This window comes from Narcine bancroftii, chromosome 1 (assembly GCF_036971445.1).
Source record: "Narcine bancroftii isolate sNarBan1 chromosome 1, sNarBan1.hap1, whole genome shotgun sequence".
NCBI classification, from domain to species: Eukaryota; Metazoa; Chordata; class Chondrichthyes; order Torpediniformes; family Narcinidae; genus Narcine; species Narcine bancroftii.
The window spans coordinates 355,669,182-355,695,790 of NC_091469.1; the positions used below are offsets into that span (position 1 = coordinate 355,669,182).

Here is a 26,609-nt window from a genome sequence, read left to right on the forward strand (position 1 = left end):
GCATAAATTTTTTTTAAATCAATGCCAAATCAAGATGACATTAGGAAAGAAATTAACATCATAAAGAATGTAAAGGGAATCAAAGGAGAGGGAAAGTACAGTATAGTTACTTGACTACTTCCTCTAAAAGTTTTAGCTCACTTTTTCAAATGTGATCATCCAAGTTTAAAGCATCTCTTCCATAAATTTTATTAAAATATGAACAAGAAATGGCTCTAAATTAATCAAAATAAAATGACAATAATTGGGAATAACAGTGAAAGAAGCAGGGGTCATGCTAACAGAAATATTTCATAATGGAAACTGGAAAAGGCTGGGGGGGGGGGGGTGGTGGAAGAAGGGGTAAAATGTTTCCTCTCTACTTGTCCCAAAATTATGAAAAGTGCAAGATATTGGAAAAAAGCGATCTTAGAGAAGGGTGTCAAAATAAACAGCGACAAGGAGATATTGTGAGAGTGGGCCTCGGCAGCCATCATGTTATATTTGGCTTCGGCATTTTAATAAGCTGAAAGTGAACAGGAGGAGGAAGGATGAATGGAGCAGAGAAGAAAGAGGTTTGTGTTTGTTTGTTGTATGTTGGGGGTAGTGTAGGCGGTGGTGCTGGCGGGGCAGCAGATGGCTCTGGTGAGGCGGGACAAAAAAGTCGGGTCTCTGTCTATGCTAATCTTGCCTCCTACACTTATCGTGTCACCCTTAGGGGTGTCCACCATTTTCACTTTTTAACTTAGACATACAGCACAGTGACAGTTCATTTCAGCCATGAAGTTAATTGGGCAGCATGGACACATGGGTCGAAATGGCCTGCATCTGTGTTGTACATCTATATTTAAAGGTTGGCCACCTCTGCAAACATGCCTTCTTCTTAGCGCCACTTCTAATCATCTAATGCACCAGTTTGGCCATTCCTGCCTTAGAGGAAGGTATGGCAAAGGGAGAAATACAAAAAAGGCTGCAAATTCAGAGGTTTGGGGTATGAAATAATCAACAATTGTTGTTAAGAAGACCAAGAGTGTTTGACTTCATTAGCCTTAGAAGCTCCTACAATGGTAGTGCTGGCATGGACCAGCAGAAAGCAGGGAGTGGACACACAACACTCCTCCAGGTTCTACTGCCTAATCCAACTATGAATGGCTCCATACTGGCTTTAAAGAGCCTGTTAAAGGAGCTGACTGTGGGTCATTTTAAAATCCTGCGACTGCACAGTCTGGGCCCAAGATGGTGGCACTCAAATTTGGCAACAGAATTGAGGGATTATAGACTTCAGGAAAGTAGAAGACTGGTGCAGGGCACTAGAAAACAGGGAGAAACCCACTGTTTGAGAAGGAGAAACAGAGGAGATGATCCACATAACAGCGACCACGACAGCAGACCAGTGAGGGACTCTATGGCTGAAGAACACAGAAGTAGTGGGATGTTGGTGACTTGAGGCCAGGCTGTGGGCTATAGGCGACTGTGGTCAAAGGACTCACACAGTGCTCCAAATTGCTGAATACTAACTGAAAGTGTATCAGGTATCAGAACAGCAAAGCAATGAGGTGCCAAGGGTGCTGAATGCTTCCTGATTATGTTGGAGGTTCAGATTTGGAGCTCAGGTTGCCTCTGGTTTGGATTGGAGTCTGTGTTACTGCAGAGGCTGTGGCAGCACTGTAGGTGAATCCATGGACACTCACAGACTTTCTTTTGCTTCCTTTTCTCTGAGGTGCCAGCAATTTCTGCTGTTGACAAATCTTTCTGCCTTAATGCAGAATAAACCCAATTTTGCATAATATTACACCTGTTTTATTACATGACAATAAAGGTATCTTGAACCTTGAAAGAGTTCAAAAGCCATTATGTGATGTTGTAGATATCCATACAAGACTCAAGTTAGCCCTTACTTGGAATACAATGTACAGTTCTGGTCATCTCACTTCAGGAAGGATGTGAATGCTTAACAGAGGGTGCAGAGGAAGTTTACAAGGATGCTGTCTGGATTGGAGAGCATGCCTTATGAGGATAGGTTGAATGTACATGTTCTTTTACCTTAGGGCAACAGAGGATAAGTGATGATCTGATAGGGGTGTATAAAATAATAAGAGGCCAGAGGTCTTTTCCCCAGGGTTGAAATAGTTAACACAAGGGGGCAGTTTTATGGTGCTTGAGAGTCAATAGAGGGAGATACAAGGGAGTGGTGGGTGCATGGAATGCACTGCCGGCAACAGTGGTGGAGGCAGGTACAACAGGATCATTTAAGAGATTATTAGTTAATTAGAACTGAGAAAAATGGAGGAATATGAACTCGGAAAATTCTAGATAGTTGTTGGAATAAGTTATTAAGATGGCACAAACCTGTGGGCCAAAGGGCTTGTACTATGCTGTAGGTTTCTAAGTTCTACGTTCTATAAAGTGATATTAGTGCATGTTGATAAATGAAAGGAGAAAAATTCAAGTTGGTTTAATTGTCATACAAGTACTACTTTTAAAGATATGGCATTAGAGGAGACTTCTATAGCTTTGTCAGAATTAAAAGATACGTCAAAGTGTAACGTAGTGATAAATGTTATATTACCACTGTTGTATGGCTGTTCAATATTTTTGGAGCAAAGTATGCCAGTCAGGAATTGTTTATCCTTTCACACAGTCAAGTGCATAGGATGTCTTGGAGGTTGGTGAGGTTATCTCCAAGAAAAAGCACAAAGGTAATACAATTAATCAAAGGAAAACAAGGTAGTTGGAGTTTGCCACAAATATGATTCCATTTGCAAAGCTGTAATGTGGATTGTGTGGCCTCTTTGTCTGGAATCTGGTTGGAATGTGGATTGCAGAGGGTCATGTGACCTCCCCACTGGAGCCAAGTCAGAAGTCACATCATCTGCCCACAGGTGAGGATGACACGATTAGTCCTCGCAGGTTATGTGGATGGGTCTTGCATTGGAAAAAGCCGAGCAGGTGCAGTCTCTCTCATGGTTCTTGCTGCTGCATGGAGACCATCACTGAACTCCAGGCTGCAGCACTGGGGCAGCTCTGGAGGGCTAAATGCAATAGGCCTGACCTGTGGGCAATGCTGGAGACCAGATTCATTTGTTAATTGTAATTTGTTTTCTGTTTGTAAGGATGCTGAGCCTATTAGGGATAGAGAGGGTTGGTGGGTAATGTCTGTTTAACTCTTGCATTCCCAATCGGATGTTGAGAATGTTTTGCAGTGATTTATTCACACCCAATGTGTAGTTATTTGTGTATTATTGCTGTGTTTGTGCTCATTAGTTGTGACCATCGCCAAACTAGACTGCGAGCCATTGGCAGCTCTGGTGAGCCGATTGCAATGGGCCCATCCCAGATCCCAAGCAGCGGTGACCCTGGAGATCAGGCTCGTGTGCATGTACTCATTTAGTTATGTGGTATCCTGTGCCTGTGGGTGCTGAAGAAGTTACGTCCTTGTTTCTCAGTATACCACGTCTGCGTGGTGTGTATGATCGTCGAAGTGTGTGCCCTTTTTGTGAATTTCCCAATGCGTAAATAAGGACCACCGTTTGTTCATTATACATGTCCAGCCTTGACTCTCTTTGAACCCATCAAATCTATTCTTGAACACAAGCTCTTTAAGAATGTCTCCAGAAACAGCACTGTGCCATCATTTAGTATGTGAACATAAAGAAACTAACCTCCATCACTTCTTTCATCATTTAGGGAGATTTTTTTAAAAACTACCTCATGTTTAACAATTCTAGTCATTTAACCAAATTACTTTTCAATATGGATCAGAATCACTATTTGGGATTTTTTCTCTACTCAAAGCCTAATACAAAGTATTGCGCAGACACCATGGGGCAAAGAAAGCCAACTTCGTTGATTGTCCAGAGCTCTTTTTGTCCTTTTCGGGCAAGTAAAAGGAATATAAACGTAACATATTGTACACGGGGGACAGCAGGAAGTTATTACTCTATCTAGTGTGGCAAATATTCAGAAAGCTAAATGTTTTCTAATCAAGACAATCAATAACTTTGCATGTTCATCGACATTTTCAAATGGGTAAAAGAATGTATCTTCAAACAACCCATAAGAGGCAAACTAAATGTCATACAAGCCACGTTCCACTTTTTAAACGATCACTATGGCCAAAGTGTCTTCATTTCTGAAGATAATCGTTTCACTCTTTCTCTCTGTCTGTGAGCTGGCTCGTTCGCTCACTTCCATCCCCTTTCCCCACATCTCGCAACTCAAAAGAGAATTCATGCGATTTTAGATCCAAGACGTTTCAAATCACACTTTGCACGCGGCTCAGAGTTTGATTCGGATCGGTTCGTCTAAAACATACCGAGATTGATCTTGAACAAAACAACCAAAAAAAAATCAGATTTCGAGCTTGGATGAACCACCTCCGATTGCTGCCTGTTAACGCTGTTCTTGGGCATTAGCCCATTGCGCTATCACCAACGAGCTGCTTTCGGCTTCGCCTCACCTCCTTGGCTCTTTTCTGCCCTTCCCCGACGCTGCGCGCGCACCGCATCCCCCTTCACCTCCTCCCCCTGGACTTTGACCACGCACTCCCGAAGTCAAGGAACCGCCGCTCGCCGCCCCTCAACTGAGCGACGGCAGCTCACCCTGACCCAGCCTTGAACTCCGTACCTAAACATTCAAGGAGCCGCTGCCCCTTGCCAACCGCGGTCGGTGCTCCCCTTCCTCCTCTCTATCCGTGCCGCGCCACTCCTGCAACTCCCATGGTCAAGCTCGGCAGCAGGTGTGCAACGTCACTCCCCTCCCCACCCGCTGTCACTCCCATCAACCCTCGGGAGCGCACGGCTCCGCCCCATCATCAGCGGCCGCACCCACAGCAAGCTGAGGGCGCATGCGTGCGGAGGTGTGGCGCCGCGACGTCTCATTGGAGGTGCGGGGAACAGCAGGACACAGGTAATTTTGTGACCCTTTGTCTTCCACAAACCTTTCTCTCGGCAGTGGCTCGTGTTTAAATTGTCGGGTTTTTTCCCCTAATCTCGTCAAAAATGTGTCTCAATGGTCTCACCACGATCTCAAATGTAAAATAAATGACAGGTTAGACCTTTCGAACAGTTTACCTCTTTCCTGAATTCATTACTTGCTTTATCAAATTTCCAAGTTGGGATATTTATTTTGTAGCCCAGTACATATGTTCAAATTTCAAAGTGAATCACATGGATTTTTCAAGTCCCCTTCTCAACAGCTATCTTAAATCATTTTTATGTATTTTATGCACTGTTAGAACTTAAATGTTTTTGTACAGGGTGATAATGATAAAGGTCCTGAGGAAGCTTTCCTTGGTCCCAGCGGAGCATGAAAAATTCATGCAGTTTAGTATGCAGAGCTTTCCCGCCAGCCTTCCAGACCTCTGGGGGGATTCTGCATGAGTTTTTCATGCTCTGCTGGGACCAAGGAAAGCTGCCTCAGGACCTTCGTGATGCCATCATCATCACCCTGTACAAAAACAAAGGCGAGAAATCAGACTGCTCAAACTACAGGGGAGTCACGCTGCTCTCCATTGCAGGCAAAATCTTCGCTAGGATTCTCCTTAATAGACTAATACCTAGTCAGATACAGCAATGAGCTCTCTGAACCCTTTTCCATTGACAACGGCATGAAGCAAGGCTACATCCTCGCACCAACCCTCTTTACTATCTTCTTCAGCATGATGCTGAAACAAGCCATGAAAGACCTCAACAATGAAGACGCTGTTTACATCTGGTAAAAAGTTTGAAGACCACTGCTTTAATCATCCCTCATTGACTCGTCATGTGCACGGTTTCAGAACGCTAAAGGAAATGGGCCAATGACAATGACAATGAAAGAGTTTATCCAAAACTATTATTAAACATTTATTTTAATAAGAAAAAGTTTAACATTACATATGTTGAAAGAAGAGAAAACATGCAGATGTTGTTGAAAATTTTCAATAAATATTTAGTTCGGCCCTCGACTTAGTCCAAGTTTTTAATTTTGGCCCTCCGTGAATTTGAGTTTGACACCCCTGCTTTACATCTTTAGAAAATATCTTTGCTCATGCCCTGAGACTGTGAATTCTAGTTCTTGACACAAAAACCAGAAAATCATCCTTTCTCTAGCCAAATACACTAATGTCATCATGAAAAAAGCATATCAATGCCTCCACTTTCCTGGGAGTTTTCAGAGTTTGATATGACATCCTGGCAAACTTCCACAGATGTGTCATGGAAAATGTGCTGCCCGGCTGCATCAGTGAAGACAGCAATGTCATCCAGGTACATGGAGGCATTGACTTAGGTGCATCCACTGCCTGAAAACACCACTCCTCTTATGCCCTTGTCCTTTAATAATTTGCAATCTATGACGAGGTCCAACATGAGAGATTAGTCAGGAAGGTTCAGACACTAGAGAGTACTGATAGATGATTGCTTCTCAGACTGGAGGCCTGTGACTAATTCTATACCTCGGGATTGGTCCTGGGACCATTATTTTTGTCATCTCGATGATAATGTAATAAATTGGAGGCGTTGTAGACAGCGAAGAATGTTTTCAAAGTTTGAGAGGGATCTGAACCAGCTGGAAAAATGGGCTAAAAGATGGCAGATGGAATTTAATGCAGACAAGTATGAGGTGTTGCATTTTGGAAGGACAAACCAAGAAACGTTTGTAAATGGTAGGTCACTGAGGAATGCGGTAGAACAGAGTTATCTGGAAATACAGATAAATAATTCCCTGAAAGTGGCGTTATAGGTGTATAGGGTTGTAAAGAGAGCTTTTGGCATATTGGCCTTCATAAATCACATTATTGAGTACAGGAGTTGGGATGTTATGATATGCAAGACATTTGTAAGGATAAATTTGGAGTATTGTGTGCCGCTTTGGTCACCTAACTACAGGAATGATATCAATAAGATTGAAAGCGTGCAGAAAAGATTTACTAGGACATTGCCCAGACTTCAGGAACTGAGTTATAGGGAAAGGTTAAGCAGGTTAGAACTTTATTCCCTGGAGCATAGAAGAATGAGGGGAGTTTCGATAGAGGTATTTAAAATTATGAGGGGAATAGACAGAGTAAAAGCTTTTCACCACTGAGGGTAGGTGAGATACAAACCAGAGGACATGGGAAGGGTGAAAGGGGAAATGTTTAGGGGGAAACATGAGGGGGAACTTCTTCACAAAGAGAATGGTGGAAGCTGCTACCTGAAGTGGTGAATGCAGGCTCAATTTTAACATTTAAGAAGAATTTGGACAGGTTCATGGATGAGAGAGGTTTATAGGGCTATGGACTGGGTGCAGGTCAGTGGGACTAGGCAAAAAAATGCTCAAAGGGGCCAGCTTCTGTGTTTTAAAGTTTTATGGTACTTGATTTCATCCCCAATTATGGCCTGGTATGGGGCCACCAATACTTCTAGGTGAAAAGCTCTACAAAATTTGTTGACACTGCTCAGAACATCGCAAGCAAAACTCTCCCCACCATCAAGAAAATCTACGCTATCAGGGAGCAGCAGCAATCATCAAGGATCCACACCAACCAGGGCATGGTCTGTTCTCGCTAATGCCATCAGGTAAAAGGCATAGGTGGCACAAGATTTGCACAACCAGGTTGCTACCGCTCTAACATCAGACTCCTAAACAACTGACTCGATCAGAGATTTATTTAAGGACTCTTCCTTTACACATTATTTATTATTGAATATTTATCTTCTGAATTGCACCATTGTTTGCACTTCCTTCTTGTTTACATTTCTCTCCTACGTGTCCCTTTCCTTGAGTACAGTTTTTTTTGTGGAAATTATGCCTGGCTCGCAGGAAACAGAATCTCATGGTTGAATGTGATGTATGATCTCTGTCAATAAATCTGAACTTTGAATCTATTTGTTGCAGATGCATCTACCCATGACAACATTAGAAAGTGTTTCCTCGTGTAGACAAAAGTCTACTCTTGACAGTGAGAACAATCTGCATTGGGCTGTGAGGTGGTGTTGTGTTAAATAGCCTAGACTCAGAACAGATCAGGAAGCACACAATCAAGCATCCAGGAAATACCAAGGACCACCAGCAGAAGAATTGTATTCCACCACAATCTAACCACGTTCAGGCATGTTCTTCATTCTGCTATTACAATCATGCCAGGTAACTCTGGCACAAGGAGGAGTGCAGTATTTATGTCAGGACCAGATTAGATATGCGTAAAAATAAGGTGGTAACCCTGAAAAACAGCAACACAGGACAGCGCTCATGCTAAACAACAAAACTTTTATGCAATAGGTTGAACTGAGTGATCTCACCATGTATCAGATTGCAGCTTTGTGCTCCTACTCGTATTTGTTTGTGAAAGATGGTAGATATTGAAACAAAAGAAGGAAATGTCAAGAAGAGAGACACGAGAGAATGGAGATAGTTTAATCTGGAACAAAAATTGATTTCTGGAGGATTCGATGGGCCATGCAGAAACTGGAGCTATAGAGATAGTGTTTTGCATTGAGACCCTGCATCAGAGCTGAGAAGCTAGATGGCTTAAAAAAAAGTGAGAGCAAGGAGCAAGACAGGGACTGGTAGGTGTCAGGTGGAACTCGGTAAAGTTAGGGATGATGGACAAATGGAGCAGAGTAAGGAAAGATGAGAGGTAGAGTTGAGAGACAGTGATTGATGGATGAGACGTAGAAACAGATAGGAGAGCAAAATGATGGTGGCAGGGAGCAGATAGAGATAAATCTGAATTCTCGTGGGTTTAAAAAAAATAATTGGAACCAGATAATAGACAGATGAAATCATAATTTATTGTCATTAAATGCGGTGTTCTGTGGCAGCATCATCGTGAAAATGTTCATATTATAAACCATCTTACAACAATAAATATAACAATAATAGTACACAAAAAGTAAGGCAGTGTCATCGGTTCATTTATCAGGAATCTGATGGCAGTGGGGAAGAAGCTGTCCTTGTGTCGCTGAGTGCTCATCTTTAGACACCTGTATCTTTTCCCCCAATGGTAGCAGAGTGAAGAGAGCATGGTCTGGGTGGTGGGGGGGGTCTTTGAGGATAGAGGCTGCTTTTTTAAAACACCACCTCATGTAGATGTCTTCAATGGAGTGAAGTCTGGTGCCTGTGTTGTCGCAGGCCGAGTTAACAACCCTCCGGAGTATTTTTCTTGTGCTGAGATTTAGCGCATCTATACCAGACAGTGATGCAACCAGCCAGAATGCTCTCCATCTGTAGAAGTTTTTGAGAGCCTTTGGTGACATACCGAACCTACTCAAACACCTCACAAAGTGAAATCCTTGAGTTATGACCTACAGGAGTTAGGACAACCCGCACGCACAACTGAATTTTTTTTAAAAACGTGTCTGCGCATATGCAATGTAGCGCAATACATTTCTGTACTGTATTGGGCCATGAGCGCCATCTCCATTTTGTAGGCATGCTAGAAACATGGAAAGTAAGAGGAAAAACATATCCCCTGCTGATAGAGCTGCAAAGAGACCAAGGAAAACCATAACTTTGGAGTTAAAAGTGAAAGCCATTAACCATCATGACTAAGGTAGAAAGGTCAATGATATGCACGCAGTCTACAGTTGTCGACGATTTTAAAGGATGCAGAGAGGATACGCTAGAATATGTAAGAGGATCTGTAAGTTTTGAAGAACACAAGATGGAGAATTTATTAATGGTGTGGTTGGAAGACCTGATTCAGAAATGCATGCCACCGAATTTAAAGATGATTCAGACAAAGGCTAGAAGACTTTTCGAGGCATTGAAGAAGCGAGTGGAGGAGGAGTACATTGGGAGCTTCACCACAAGTAATGGCTGGTTTAGTAGATTTAAAAGAAGGTACAGCTTGCATATCATATGGGTCTCAGGTGAAGCAGCAATTGCTGATGAAAGAGCTGCCAAAAGGTTCATTGAAAGTCTGGATGAGTTCATCTGTTTCATTCCAAAGGTTCGGCAATATTGTTTAGAAAATAGTTTCACTTTAAAGATTTTATTAATCTTAGGTAATGTGCATGGACATCCCCATCATATGTCGGCCATTAATCCCAATGTTAACGTGGTATTTCTCCCACCAAACACAACATCTAACTCTCAGCCTTTGGACCAAGAGCGATTGCAACTTTATTACCATCACTCAACATTTGCATAAACTGTAGCAGCAATGGTCAATGATAAAACATTGTTACGAGAATTACTGCATTCTTAGTCATATCAAGAACATCACAGCAGCATTGGAGAATGTTACAGGAAGATGCATGAATGGAATTTGGGAAAAAATGTCTCAAACGCTACACGTCTCAAGCTTGAAAGAGGAGAATGTGCTAAATGAGATTAGAGAGAACATTGTGATGCTTGCAGTGCATCTTGAATTGGTAGTCAATATTGAAGATGTGGAAGAGTTACAATATTGAAGATGTGGAAGAGTTATTAGAGCTTGAATCAAAGGGATTAGCCAATGAGGACTTAATCGATTTAGAAAAATAACACATTGCAGAGGAGGGAAAGAGGAAGAGAAAGGATGAGGAACCACAGAAGAGGTTCACTGTTAAGTGGTTGTCCAATCCATTTTCACAAATGAATAAAGCCCTTGCTGAGTTTGAAAGCATGAACCAGAATGTTGAAAGATATGCCAAGATTGATTGCCAAATTCAGGACGTTTTAAGCTCATCATCAAATTTATGATGGAAAAAAAGAAATAAATGGTGCAAACGAAGTTCAGCATGTTCTTAAAATGCCCTTCATCAACCCATGATGAAAAAGAAGAAAACTGAGGAATCACAGCCGAGTACCAGTACAAGTACTGCGATGGGATCAAATTTGGATGAAGAGACTTCTGATTGGAGGAACACCACCTCATTTTTGTCTGGGCAACCTCCAACCCCAGGGCATGGACATTGAGTTCATTGCATTCCACTAATAAGCTTGCCTTCCCCACCCCCCCTTAACTAGTTATTCCAGTTCCTACTCCCTTTCTCTCTCCACCTAGCCTAGACTTCACCACCCCCCCCCCCCCAACCCTGTGGTGTTCTCCCCCCCTCTCCCCTTACCCCTATTGTTTGGACATCTTTCATATTCCCTCACACCTTGATGAAGGGCTCAAGCCCAAAATGTTGGTGATGTATCTTTACTTTGCCATATGAAGGCACTGTTTGACCTGCTGAGTTTCTCCAGCATTTGTGTTTTTTCACTTACCACGGTGTCTACAGAATCCTGTTTTACCTCAGACTTCTGATTAAAGTTGAAATGAGACTTCCGATTTAAAGTTGAAATACTGTATTAAAACCACTGTTCAGTACAGGTAGAGTCCATATTTATTACAGTTTTAGAAGTACTGCATAAGTACATGTACAGATTCTGTATTACTGTAGTTGCTTGAAGTTCATATATTGTGTATCTTCATTGAAGGTTCTGTAATGTACAGGTACATAGAGTATGTTGAGAATCTTCTTTAAAGTTTCAGTTGCTGAAAATGTTTTTGAGAAATTACCTCATGACCTGGTCTGGGCGTGCACAGTAGAGTGAATTTTGTGACCTGGTTAAGACCTGCACATGCGCATAGACAGAACCCAACTTGCGACCAATCCAAGTTACGACTGATCCTTTGGTCCCAATTACGGTCATAAGTCAAGGACTACATGTTTATCCGCTGGTGAGCCTTCTTTGTGATTGCATCAACATGGAGGCTCCAGGACAGATCCTCGGAGATGTTGACACTCAGGAATTTGAAAATCATGACCCTGTCTACTACTGAGCCCTCTGAAGACCGGGTCATGTTCCCCTGACTTCCTCCTAAAGTCCACAATTATCTCCTTGGTTTTCCTAACTTTGAGCACAAGGTTGTTGGTGTGACACCACTCAAAGAGCTGATCTATCTCCCTTCTGTACGTTTCCTCAGTAGCATTTGTGATTCAGCTGACAACTTTGGTGTTATCAGCATATTTGTAGATATCATTGGAATTGTGTCTGGCCACACAGTCATGGATGTATGATGAGGAGAGCAGTGGGCAAAACACGCATCCTTGGGGTGCACCTGTGTTGATAATCAGTGAGGAGGACACGTTGTTTCCCATTCATACTGACTGTGGTCTTCCAATGAGAAAGTCAAGGATCCAGTTGCAGAGTAGGGTACAGAGGCCTAGATTTGTAGCTTCTTGACCAGCAATGAGGGAATAATGGTATTGAAGGCTGAACTATAGTCGATGAAGAGCAGCTGTATGTATGAATTGCTGTTTTCGAGGTGATCCAAAGCTGAGTGGAGAGCGAGCGATATTGCATCTGCTGTGGAGCGATTATGATGATAGGCAAATTACAGTGGGTCCAGATTTTTGCTTAGGATGGGTTGATTCTGGCCACGACCAGCCTCTCGAAGCATTTCATCACAGTAGAAGTTAATGTTACTGGGCGGTAGTCGTTGAGGCATCTCACCCTGCTCTTCTTGGGCACTGGGATGATTGATGCACTTTTGAAGGGGAACCTCTGATTGGAGTAATGAGAGGTTGAAAATGTCCATGAACACTCTGGCTAGTTGGTTGGCACAGATTTTCAGTACCCTGCCAGGTACATCGTCAGAGCCTGACGCCTTGCGAGGATTCACCCTCTTGAATAATGTTCTGACATTGTCCTCAGAGATATCGCAGAGCCCTCAGCCATTGCAGGGATTCTAGTAGGTACTGTTTGATACTTCTTCTCAAAGCGGGCATAGAAGGTAATGAAGCATCACAGCTGATGCTGTGGTCCTCGGCCTCTGCTTGTACACTGGGAGCATAAGTACAGCCAAGTGATCAATGTGCCAAAGTGCAGTCATGTTATGGTTCAGTAGGCATTCTTCATGGTGTTGTAGCAGTGGTTGAGTGTGTTGGCTCCCCTGGTCTCGCATGTGACACGTTGGTGGTAGTTTATCAGAGACTTCTTCAGGTTGGCCTGATTGAAGTCCCCTACAATGATGGGGAAGGCTTTAGGATGTGCCATCTCATGGGTGTTAATTACAGTGCTCAGTCCCTCCAGTGCTAGCCTGACATTAGCCTGGGGTGGAATGTTTACTGTAACCAGAATGATGGCAGTGAACTCCCTTAGCAGGTATAATGAGTGGCACTTGATCGCCAGATGTTCCAGGTCGGGGGAGCAGGACTGGGACTTGACCGTCACGTCTGTGAACCATGATGAATTGATGGGGGAAAGAAACGGAATTGGGAAATGGGCTAGGGAAGGGGTAGTTGGAAAAAGGTGGGTGAGAGAAAATTAGAAGTAAAAAAAGAATAATAGGGGCCCAGTTACCAGAAATTGTTAAAATCAATATTCGTACAGTACCATTGGGTTGTAGACTAATAATCATGATAAGTTTATCATAATACTCATTGTACAATGTACTTAGGTGCTAAATTCTTGCTTATTGCAGCTGAACAGGTACTTGTAAAGAAAAACTATAACCGTAAACTTATTGAATTAAATTAAAAGATATAATAAATACATAAGATTTAAATATTCACAGTAATCTGAGTGCAGAAAAAAGCAACTTGCTGCAGTGCAGAGCGTCCATGATTAGTGTACCATGAGGAGGTTCAAGAGTCAGATAGCTGAAGGAAAGCAACTGTTCTTGAAGATGTGATGTTTTTCAGACTTAAGGGTAAAAGCACAGAAGTAATGTGGAGAATGTTTAGGGACCACATGTGCAGGCAAGATAGGTTTGTTCCACTGGGTCAAGAGAAAGATGGTAGAAAAAGGGAACTGTGGTTTATGAAGTAGGTCAGGCAATTAGTCAAGAGGAAGAAGGAAGCATACATTAGATATAGGAAACAGGAAGGGCTCATGAGAAGAATATGCTTAAGGAATTAGGAAAGCTCGAAGGAGGCTTGAGAAGGCCTTGGATGTGGAATTAATAAGAACCCCAAGGTGTTCTCTGCATTTGTGAAGAACAGAAGGATGACGAGAATGAATATGGGGTCGATAAAGAAGGCAACATGTACCTGGAGGCAGAGGATAGAGAAGTTGAGCTGCTGTGTCTAAACCACTCTCTGGAATTGGATTCTTGACTTCCTGTTGGGGAGACTCCAGGTAGTCCGGATTGAAAGCAGTATTTCCAAGACCGTCACAGGGCTGGGTGCTTAGTCTGTTGCTGTTCATTCTGCTGAGTTGTGACTGTTTAGAAAAACAGCTCGAACTACATCATCAATTTTGCTGATGACATGACTGTGGTGGGCCTTTTTAGTAAGAATGATGAGTCAGCATACAGAGATGAGGTGCAGTCACTAACAGACTGATGCAGAGCCAACAACCTGTATCTGAATGTCAATAAAACAAAAGAGATGGTTGTCGACTTCAGGAGGGCCCGGGGAGATTACTCTCCACTGACCATTGATGGCTCTACTGTTAAGGTTGTCAAGAATATCAAGTTCCTTGGTGTGCACTTGGCAGAGAATCTCACCTGGTCCCTTAACACTAGCTCCATAGCCAAGAAAGCCCAGCAGCGCTTCTAAATCCTGCAAAGGCTGAGGAAAGTTCATCTCCCATCCTCCATCTTCACTATGTTCCACATATGATGTATTGAGAGCATTCCAAGCAATTGCATGACTGCCTGGTTTTTGAAGGTTTCAAAAGGATATCGACAGGATGCAGAGTTGGGCAGAAAAGTGGCAGATGGATTTCAATCTGGATAAGTGTGAGGTGATGCATTTTGGAATTACAAACAATAGACAATAGAAAGGCAAATCTAAATAGGTCATATGCATTAAATGGTGGGCTATTGAGATATGCAGAGCAACAAAGGGATTTAGGAGTTGTGGTAAATAGTACCCTCAAGGCTGATACTCAGGTAGATGGTGTGGTGAAGAAGGCATTTGGAATGTTGGCCTTCATAAATCGGAGTATTGAATTCAAGAGTAGGGAGGTTATGATGAAATTGTACAAGGCATTGGTGAGGTCAAATTTGGAGTACTGTGTACAGTTTAGGTCACCAAATTATAGGAAAGATATAAACAAAATAGAGAGAGTGCAGAGAAGGTTCACGAGAATGTTGACAGGATTTCAAGGTTTGAGTTCCAGGGAAAGGTTGTGCAGACTGGGGCTTTTTTCTCTGGAGCGTAGAAGATTGAGAGGGGACTTGATAGAGGTGTTTAAAATTTTAAAAGGGACAGACAGAGTAAACGTGGATAGGCTTTTTCAATTAAGAATGGGGGAGATTCAAACTAGAGGGCATGGTTTAAGATTGAAGGGGGAAAATTATAAGGGGAACATGAGGGGAAATTTCTTTACACAAAGGGTGGTGGGGATGTGGAATGAGCTTCCGACAGACATAGTCAAGGCGGGATCATTGGTTACATTTAAGAAAAGACTGGATAGTTACATGGATAGGAGAGGACTGGAGGAGTATGGACCGGGTGCTGGTCAGTGGGACTAGGAGGGTGGGGATTTGTTATGGCATGGACTAGTAGGGCCGAACTGGCCTGTTCTGTGCTGTAAGTGGTTATATGGTTAATAGAGGGACATAGAATAGACAATATAGCACAGTACAGGCCCTTCGATTCTTGATGTTGTGCCAACTCATACTTCCCTAAAAAAAAGTACTAACCCTCCCTCTCCTGTAACCCTCTTTTTTTTCATCCATGTGTCTATCTAAGAGTCTCTTAAATGCCCCCAATGTTTCAACTTCCATCACCATCCCCGGCAAGGCATTCTGGGCACCCACAACTAACTGTGTGTGTATATATATATATTGCCCTGATGTCTCCCCAAAACTTCCCTCCCTTAACTTTGTACATGTGTCCTCCAGTGTTTGCTGATTCTACCTTAGGAAACAGGTGCTGGCTGTTCACCCTATCTATGCCTTTCATAATTTTGTAGACCTCTATCAAGACTCCTTTCATCCTTCGGTGCTCCAAAGTGATAAGCCCCAACGCTGCTATCCTTGCCTCACAAGACTTGTTTCCCAATCCAGGCAACATCCTGGTAAATCTCCTTTGCACACTCTCCATAGCTTCCACATTCTTCCTATAATGAGGTGACCAGAACTGAACACAATATTCAAAGCGTGGACTCACCAAAGGTTTGTAGAGTTGTAACATGACCTCAACATAGATATGTTGGAAGAGACTCTGAAATTGTCCTCACTTGGCCTCACAGTCAATACAAATTGAAAATATCTCTTCCTCACTGACTATCAACATATGCATACTTCAAGGATGCATGCTTATCCCACTGCTCTATTCACTATGACTGTGTGGCCTTGCATAATTCCATGCTATCTACATATTTTCAGATGACACCACGGTCATTGGCAGAATCACAAATAGCAATGAGAAAGGGTACAGGAGGGAGATAGATCAGCTTGTGTGGTGTGACACTAACAACCTTGTACTCAACGTTAGCAAAACCAAGGAGATAATTGTGGAAGGAAGTCAGGAGAGCACGATCCATTCCTCATTGAGGACTCAGTTGTGAAGAGGGTCAGGAACTGGGTGTCAACATTTCTGAGCATCTGACCTGGAGCCTCTATGTCTATGCAATCACGAAGAAGGCTAGAATTAACACGTGCCTAAGCAAAGGTCTGGACCCACTGCAATTCGCCTACCATCATAATCGCTCCACAGCAGACACAATATCGCTAGCTCTCCAGTCAGCTCTGGATCACCTTGAAAACTCATACATACGGCTGCTTTTCATCAACTGCAGCTCAGCCTTCAACACCATTATTCTCTCAGTGCTGGAGTGAAAGTCATCCATGCCTCTGAAATGAAACAGACTGCGAAAGAACACACAGCAGAAAATCTCTTCAAAGCATGCAGTTTCTATTATAAATGTTCAATTCACATACAGGAAGTGAGTTGACGAGTCAGGAGATGTCTCAAGGAGACATCTTTCTGAAGTCACAGCTCTTACTTCAAAGATAAAAGATGGCTGCTTCTATACTTATACAATTTCAAATGAGTAAGGCGCAGAACAGCCCTCATTCTTAATGTTACATCATTCTATATATGAAACAATGGTTTCCCAGCTCTGACATCTGGCTTTTTGGTGTTTCGTAAGACAAAATAGAATATGTTATAGTCTGAGATTGCCCCGAAAAATATAAAATTAATGATGTTGTACTAACTTTATCTTGCTTTTCATTGTATCTGTCCTTGCAGAATCTGTTCAATTAGTGCCTATTCTCATGCTGTCTGTTTTCAGCCACCTTATGTCACACTAAAGGTTTGTTAGCCATTTTGTGTTAAAACCAAAAGCATTAAAATATAAGTGAGGTATAAATTATTCTTCTTCACTGGTCAAAAAGCTTCAAACTCTTCAATCTAAACTTTCTGATTTTCCTCAAATTTCAGACACTAATATTCCTGATTTGTTTTTAACTTGCATTTTTTTTTCAAGGTAGATTAATATATATTTACAATGAATTATTGGATTTAAGATCAGCATCAATGGCTGGGATTAAGAATGTTTGGGACTGGTTGATTAATGATTCTTCATTTTCTGCACACAGAATACACATGTCTAATCTTAAATTATCTCGTTTATATGCAGATATAGATTTACTTTGTGTGAAATGCAGACTTTTTGAAGCTTCACTGATCCACATGTTTTGGGAATGCCCAAATTTAGAGAGTTTTTAAAAAGATGTTTTTCAAACTATATCCATGATTTTTAAAATCAAAATAGAGCCTTGTCCTTTAATTGTTCTGTTTGGTTTTTCATGTGAACCAACTGTCTGCAACTCTGGAAAAAGTTTTAGCTTTTACTATTGGCCAGACGAGCAATTTTACTGAAATGGAAGCATGATTTTTCCTTACAGAGTGGTTACATAATATCATGTCTTATTTAAGATGAGAGAAAATTAGATACAATATTAAAGATAGAAAATTTCAATTTGTAAAAATGTGGAGCCCATTCTTGGAATACTATGATTAGAAGAATTAAGAACTATAAAGAGTCCAGGAGTTCACCGTATAATGCCTGGAGGTTGCTATTTGATTCTAAACTTCCTTTTGTATAACTTTGTTTAGAGGGAGGGTGTAGATTAGTTTTAGTTTGAAAGGTGTACTTTTTTTCTTTTAAATTTTTTTAAATCCAAATAATTTGGTAAATGGGTTTAATTATGTACATTAAGAATATGTTAATTGCTTTGTTTTTCATATGAATAGTCAACTTGATAACGCTGTTATATTATTCTTTTTAATAATTAATTATTCTTTTTCATGTATATGAGATATATATCTCATTAAATGTTATATGCAAGTTTATATATTAAAATCAAGAAAAAAATATTAAAAATAAAGCTTCAAACTCTGGGCCTCTGCAACTCGATCCTTGATTTCCTCAGCGGAAGACTGCAGTCAGTATGATTCAGCATGAATTGAAAACAATGTCTCCTCACTGATTATCAACATAGGTGCACCTCAAGGATGCGTGTTTGGCCCACTGCTCTACTCATTATCTACCCATGACTGCATGACCAGGCACAATTCCAATGCAATCTCGGAATATGCAGACGAAACCACAGTTGTCAGCCGAATCACAAATGGCAATGAGGAAGCGTACAGGAGGGAGATCAATCAGCTTGTTGAATGATGTCATGCCAACAATCTTGCGCTCAACGTTAGCAAAACCAAAGAGATAATTGTGGAAGTCAAGGGAACACAACCCAGTCCTCAGTAGACTTCAAATTCTTGGGAGTCAACATCTCCAAGGATCTGACCTGGAGCCTCCATGTTGATGCAATCATGAAGAAGGCTCGCCAGTGGCTATACTTTGTGAGGCGCTTGAGGAGATTAAGTATGTCACCAAAGACTTTCGAAAACTTTTCCAGGTGTACCATGGAGAGCATTTTGGCTGGTTGCATCACTGCCTAGTGTTGAGGTGCCAAATGCTTAGGACAAGAAAATTCTCCAGAGGGTTGTTAACTCAGCTTGCGACATCACAGGCACCAGATTTAACTCCATTGAGGAAATCTACAAGAGGCAGTGTCTTAAGAAATCAGCCTCTATCCTCAAGGACCTCCACCACCCAGGCCATGCCCTCTTGTTAACATTGGGGAAAAGGTGCAGGAGCCTAAAGATGAGCACTCAGCAGAACAAGGACAGCTTCTTCCTTGGTGCAATCAGATTCCTTAATGAGCAATGAACCAATGATCAATGCTTTACTTTGACTTTTTGTGCCCTATTTTTATTTATTTTTGTTTTATTTAATTTTATTTATTGCACTATGAACCATATCAACAAGGATATATACAAATGTTCTTCATTAAATATACACAGTGACATTTTTTTTCTTTTTATTTATTTTTGTAAGGTGGTTTATATGAATGTTTGTACTGTGATACTGCCACAAAACAGAGTTTTGTGGCTTGTTCATGACAATAAATTAACACCTAGAATTAGTTGACTCTAGGGCATTCCAGCCTGGCTACGTTCAATGATTTTAACTGCTTACCTTCTACATGGACAGAAGGTAAATTCAGAGCTTTAATGTATGTAGCAAGGATGAGTCTCAAAAGCATGAAATGTGTTTAAACAACGGCAGTAAGCTTCTCTGTTAAAATGTCTTGAATCTGATGAAAACATAAGAGACTAAAGATGCTGTAATGTGGAGCAAAAAACTTTTTTTGTCTAAATGCTTTTTGTATGCTTACACAATAGGAGAAAACACCTCCATGATGCAGCTATTGAGCATTTTGCTGCTTTCAAATTATGGTGCCTCAAATCAAAATTATAATTTATTTTTAGTAAATGATAAGATGTAGCAACAGGATTATTGAACTTGGAAAGTATATGTATTTCTATTTTTAAGAATAGCTCTGGAGATGATAGATGTGATGTCAGAAACCAAGCAGTAATTCCAAATAACATCAGAAATAATCAGGCAGTAATTAATTCAACTTGTATCTTTGTGTTACATACAAGAGGTTGAGGGAATGAAAATGAGTCAGAGAGCTGCAGCATATGAGTCAGATATTTCCAGTTTTATCTTAAACAGTCGTCATTGTAAGGGCTAAGAAGAAAAAAACAGCATGATCATCCTTGATGTTCAGATCTCCAATGGACACTCACCTGACTTGAGAAAATTGCAACATTAAAAAAAACTAAAAGAATATAACTTCTCTTGTCATGTTATTGTGTCTTGATGGTAGTGGGAAAACATTAAAAAAGGAGCAAAATAGGCAATTTAACTCCTCAAGTCTGCTCCATTCAACAAAATCATGACTAAATTTCCCTCAACACTCTTTTCCTACTATTTGCCATTGAATTCTTTAATATAGTATTATAGCGAAGTATTCTATACTGAGCTATTATACACGTCAGTGTACACATTGTGGAATCACAGTACATGTTGTCAAGTTGATGTATATTGCTGTGAAGTCGATGTACATGCTGTGAAGTCTAGTGCAAGATTGAAACCTCCAGGCTTGTATGCTGGGCCAGAAGTGTCATCATCCATGACATCGTCGGCCCAGATAAAAACCTGTGTTGGATTAAAGTCAATTTCCCATGTTTTCCACAGCACCTCCACCTGTTCGCTTGCTGGTAAGTTGGTCACCACAGTATCCAAAAACCTATCAATCTCAGTTTTGTAAATTTAATAGGGGAAAGAATAGTGAGGGCTGTAACTAGTAAAGAAGGATATAAATTGTGCTAATGTGGTAACAGGGAACTGAAGACAAGCACAAGAGTAGAATACAGTCGTGACTGCTCTGTTTCAGTAACACAGTTTATGTGAGAGTGTGGACCCTTTGCTGCAGTAGGAAATTGAATTTATTGTTAACTAAATTGCAGTAATAACATGTACCCATCATTGTAAACAGACACTTAAACATTATTAACTAAAACCTAGAGACAAATAAACATCCTATTTGTTACCATCCTTTGTCTTATCTTTACAACTCACATCTGTAATCATAACAGTAAAACTAAGTTAATCAAGTTTCTGTAATTATGTCCATTGAGAGTACAAAACATAACAAAATCAAGCTCAAGAAATCAGTTTCAACTCATCTCCTGAAGCACATCAATTTTAATAAATCACCCATTGTTTTGAACACCAACTCTATATGGTATTTCAATTGCTCTTACAATTGGCGTAGTTGGCAGGTTACCCCTCTGGATCACAGGAACCTATGAGGTTCCTGGTTGAATGAGTGTGCATGAAAGACCACCCTGTTAGGTTAGGGTATAACCCCATAGTTGAATATAAGTTGTGTAAAGAAAAAAGATTCTGGAGTGTGAGGAGTTTGGTGTTGGAAAACGGGGATTAGGTTGTCTGGGTAACTGGAAGACAGGGTCTTGGTGTTTACGGGTTGATTTGGTAAATCAATTGACTAACCAACTTTATTTTGAGACATAGGCTTGAGGAGCCAGAATTGCAGACACGATAAGGTATGGTCATGGCGGGAAAAAAGGAAGGTGGAGTTGGGAAATGTAGTGTGGGAATCAGAAGGTGCCTCATTCAGATAGCAGAAACATATCTAAGTTGAAACAAAAAAATGGTAAAGGAGGTTTATGATCCAGATGGAACAATCTCTGAGCAAAATTACTTAGTGGAAGGGACAAGAAAAGGGCAAGTATGAAAAGGCTGAGATAGTTTTTTACAACAATATGTAGAGGTGCCGACCAGAGAAGGAGCAGTGTTAGATCTACTGTTGGCAAATGGGATGGGTCAAGTGACGGAGGTTAGTGTTGGCGAGCACTTCGGGTCCAGTGATCATAATGCCATCAGTTTCAATGTCATTATGGAAAGAGAGAAATCAGGGCCAAGGATTGAGGTTTTTGATTGGGGAAAAGCTAGATTTGAGGAGATGCGAAAGGACTTGCAGGGTGTGCATTGGGACAATTTGTTTTATGGGCAGGATGTAGTAGAGAGATGGAAGTCTTTTAAAGATCAGATTTTGAGAGTGCAAAAGCTTTATGTTCCTGTTAGGTTGAAAGGAGGGGCAAAAGGTTTGAGAGAGCCGTGGTTTTCAAGGAATATTGGAAACTTGGTTCGAAGAAAAAGGGAGGCGTACATTAGATATAAGAAGCATGGAGTTAAGGAGATGTTTGAAAGATACATTGAATGTAAGAGGAATCTTAAGAGAGGAATTAGGAAAGCTAAAAGAAGGTACGAGAAAACTATGGCAAGCAGGGTGAAAACTAATCCAAAAGAGTTCTACAAATATGTTAATGGTAAGAGGAAAACTAGAGACAAAATTGGTCCCTTAGAAAATCAGAGTGGAAAACTGTGTGTGGAGCCTAGAGAAATGGGGGAGATATTGAACAGTTTCTTTTCTTCGGTATTCACTAAGGAGAAGGATATTGAGAGATGTGGGATTAAAAAAAGCAAATTGGGTAAATATGGAGAATATAGAGATTACAAAAGGTGTAGTTTTAAGGCTTTTGAAGAATATAAAGGTGGATAAGTCTCTGGGACCAGACGGGATCTTCCCCAGGACATTGAGAGAAGTGAAGGAGGAAATAGCAGAGGCTCTGGCGGTAATTTTCCAAATGTCATTAGATATGGGGATAGTGCCGGAGGATTGGCGCATTGCGCATGTGGTTCCGTTATTTAAAAAGGGTTCAAGGAGGAAGCCTGGCAACTATCGGCCTGTAAGTTTGACATCTGTGATAGGTAAATTAATGGAGAAAATTCTTAGAGATAGTACTTATAAACATCTGGATAGACAGGGTCTGATCAGGAGCACTCAACATGGATTTGTGGGAGGAAGGTCATGTTTGACCAATCTGATTGAATTTTTTGAAGAGGTGACTAGGAATGTGGATGAGGGTAGCGCAGTGGATGTTGTCTATATGGACTTCAGTAAGGCCTTCGATAAAGTACCACATGGAAGGTTAGTTAGGGAGGTGCAGTCTTTAGGTATAAATTTTAAGATAGTCAAATGGATTGAACATTGGCTGAAAGGGAGAGGCCAGAGAGTGGTAGTGGATAATTGTCTGTCAGGTTGGAGGCCGGTGACCAGTGGTGTGCCTCAAGGATCTGTATTGGGCCCATTGTTGTTCGTTATATACATTAATGATCTAGATGATGGGGTGGTGAATTGGATTAGTAAATATGCAGACGATACTAAGATAGGTGGAATAGTGGATAATGAAGAAGATTTTCAAGGATTGCAGAGGGATTTGGGCTGCTTAGAAAAGTGGGCTGAAAAATGGCAGATGGAATTTAATGCTGATAAGTGTGAGGTGCTTCATTTTGGTAAGAAGAATCAGAATAGGACATACGTGGTAAATGGGAGAGCATTGAGGAATACAGAAGAGCAGAAAGATTTAGGAGTAACGGTATATCGTTCCCTGAAGGTAGAAACTCACGTGAATAGGGTGGTGAAGAAGGCTTTTAGTATGCTGGCCTTTATCAATCATTGCATGGAATATAGGAGTTGGGAGGTGATGTTGAGATTGTATAAGACGTTGGTGCGGCCTAATTTGGAGTTCTGTGTGCAGTTCTGGTCGCCTAATTATAGGAAGGATATAAACAGAATGGAGAGAGTGCATAGAAGGTTTACCAGAATGTTGCCTGGGTTTAAGCATCTGGAGTATGGGGAGAGATTGGACAGATTGGGTCTTTATTCTTTGGAGCGTAGAAGGTTGAGAGGGGATTTGATAGAAATATTTAAGATTATGAAAGGGATAGACAGAATGGATGTGGATAGACTATTTCCGTTAAGAGGAGGAAAGATTAAAACAAGAGGACATGAGTTAAGAATTAAGGGGCAGAGGTTTAGAGGTAACATGAGGGGGAACTTCTTTACTCAGAGAGTGGTAGCCGTGTGGAATGATCTTCCGGGAGAAATAGTGGCGGCGGAGTCAATTGTATTATTTAAGAAAAGGTTGGACAGGTATATGGATGAGAAAAAGATGGAGGGTTATGGGCATTGTGCAGGGAGATGGGACTAGAGAGGGGTGTTTGGTTCGGTGCGGACTAGAAGGGCCTAATGGCCTGTTTCCGTGCTGTAATTGTTATATGTTATGTTGTAGTAACATCTTTATTGTGCAATCATCACAGAGCAGCAATTTGTCAAAAAAGCTCAGAACATCCCGCTACCCCCATCTTGGGGAGAATGGTCAGTAATGCAAGCCCAAACACACTCCCAGATTATAATGGTAATTGGAATAATTTGTCTGATGCAGCTGATGAGTATGGAACTTGTAATAAAGATTTACCACCTCCACCCTATATCAAGGCAGCAGTGGTTGTCTCAGAATTAGCATCTCACCTGGAAGACCATAGGGAACAATGCCACAGAGTTTAGGGTGGAAAAACCTTTCACAGCAACAGGGAAACAGGTATTGCTCAATGCATGCCGTGCAATCAAAGGTAATGATGATAATATGATTTTTTTTGGCAAAGTTGAAGAATTAAGGGAGGCTCATCATTTGATGATGTATACATCCTTTTAAAGACTAAAAGTAACTAAACAGGTCTGATCTGTGTTGCCTGGCTACGTCCAGAATTAGCTTAAAGGGAGAAACAAATCCTCAGAGGAAAACTGGATGACTTTACTGAGGTAGTTAAGGATGCATTTGGTGGAAGACAGGCAAATTATACCACGATTAAAATAATCATATAAGAGCTGAAGTTAAAGATTATGCTGAGTGAAAGTATCAGGCATATGGGCTACACAGTGGCCTAAAAGAGCCTAAACAAGAAAATGGTGTCTTTTAAAAAATATTTTATTTATTATTTTTCCACACACGTAGTAACAATAATTAATGAAATAATAGATTTCAAAAGAACCAAAATAAAGTGACATACATGATGGTTTTCACCCCACCTCAGCCAACCTCCCCCTCAAAAAATGACTATAAATCTATGTATAAAAAAGAGGGGAATAAAAGAGAAATATAAAGATTTTTTGGATTGCATAGAGAAGCATTTTCTGGCACATATCCCCATAACAACTTAGAGGAGAATCTCACAAGTGTAGATGCATAGGAAGGACATCATTACAAATTTAATCCCATTATTTGGGTGTACAGGAACCATATTTGCATGAACATGGAATACTTTTTTCTTAAATCATATGTAATCTTTGGCATCTTTTTCCAAATTCTGAACAACAGGATGTGACCACATCTGACCTGGATAATAAAAAAAATGGGGGTTACCTGTTGTCCATTCATTTCTTTCTTTTTCATTCTTTTTTATTAAACACCTTGTGGCAACCAACACGTTTGGTGTTCCTGCGAACCAGCTCTGATTGTAGCATTGTGGTGCACTGTTAGCCAGAATTAGATGCACACAAAAAAAAAGACTGTCCAACAGGCTTTAATCCACAAAGACTTCCACAGAGCCAGGCTGGCTGTGGCTGCAACAACTCTGAGTGAGGCCTCGGGAGGCTGATGCAGGCTTATATCCCAGAGTGATTGACTCCGGACCGGGTGGGGCTTGATCCATTCAGGCTGACTGATTGACAGCTGGCCAGGTGTTGTCCTGTCCCATATAACCATATAGTTATATAGTTACAGCACAGAACAGGCCAGTTCAGCCCTACTAGTCCATGCCGTAGCAAATCCCCACCCTCTAGTCCCACTGACAAGCACCTGGTCCATACCCCTCTAGTCCCCTCCTATCCATGTAACGATCCAGTCTTTCCTTAAATGTAACCAATGATCCCGCCTCGACCACGTCTGCCGGAAGCTCATTCCACGTCTCCACCACCCTCTGCGTAAAGAAATTTCCCCTCATGTTCGCCTTATAATTTTCCCCTTCAGTCTTAAACCATGTCCTCTAGTTTGAATCTCCCCCTTTCTTAATTGAAAAAGCCTATCCACATTTACTCTGTCTGTCCCTTTTAAAATCTTAAGCACCTCTATCAAGTCCCCTCTCTCTTCTATGCTCCAGAGAAAAAAGCCCCAGTCTGCACAACCTTTCCCTGTAACTCAGACCCTGAAATCCTGTCAACATTCTCCTGTCAACATTTTCCCCTTACACTCCTGCAGGTACAGAGGTTGCTCCCTACAGTACCACCATATTCACCCACTTCTTTAAAATTGTCCCGGGGGGCAGTAACAAGGAATCGCACCCACTATGTACATACAATATTTACAGGTTGAGTCGATTTGGCAACCGCTGGGGCCTCTGTGACCATCGTAGGACTGGCTCCTGGTCACTGGCCAGAGGGGAAGTGGGGGGGCTGGCAGCAGGGGTGTGTGTGGTTGGTGTGCCGCGTGGAGGGGTGACCAGGGGGGCCGGGGTCGACGTATGCAGGTTGTATTGGATGGGTGGGGGGGGTCAGGTTCATCTCCTAAAGCTGAAGCGGGGCCCTGGTGGTCAAGGAGGCCCTGCGTGCCCCATAGCTGCCTGAGGACGGGGATGTATGCCCGGTCAGTGTCGTCCTGGGTTGGAGGGTGGCGTGGTGTGGTGGGTGCTCCTGCTGGTGCCAGGTCCCTGGTTGAGATGGTGTCCTCCTTGACACTGCCGAACCTAACATAAACATTGTAATGGTTTGCATGAAGGAGGAAAACCTGCTCTACCAGGGCTTCAGCCTTGTGTGTCCTTACATGCTTACACAGAAGCACCGGTCCCGGGGACGTGAGCCATGCTGGGAGTGACATTCCAGTCATCGACCTCCTGGGGAATGAGAACAGGCATTCGTGAGGGGTCTCATTGGTAGCCGTGCACTGCAGTGACTGAATGGCATGGAGCGCCTCAGGCAGGGTGTCCTGCCAGTACTCAACAGCCCACCCTTTTGA

General features: G+C 41.7%; 1 protein-coding gene across 1 annotated transcript in view; it reads right to left on the reverse strand.

Annotated features, from left to right (window-relative positions):
- LOC138749851 (tyrosine-protein phosphatase non-receptor type 3-like) overlaps positions 1-4,733 on the reverse strand; it is a 204,083-nt gene extending 199,350 nt beyond the window's left edge. Inside the window, exon 1 of the mRNA XM_069911805.1 lies at positions 4,606-4,733. The gene's annotated coding sequence lies outside the window, so the exon portion shown is untranslated. The remainder of the gene's footprint in view (positions 1-4,605) is intronic.
- Between the last annotated feature and the right edge of the window lie 21,876 nt (positions 4,734-26,609).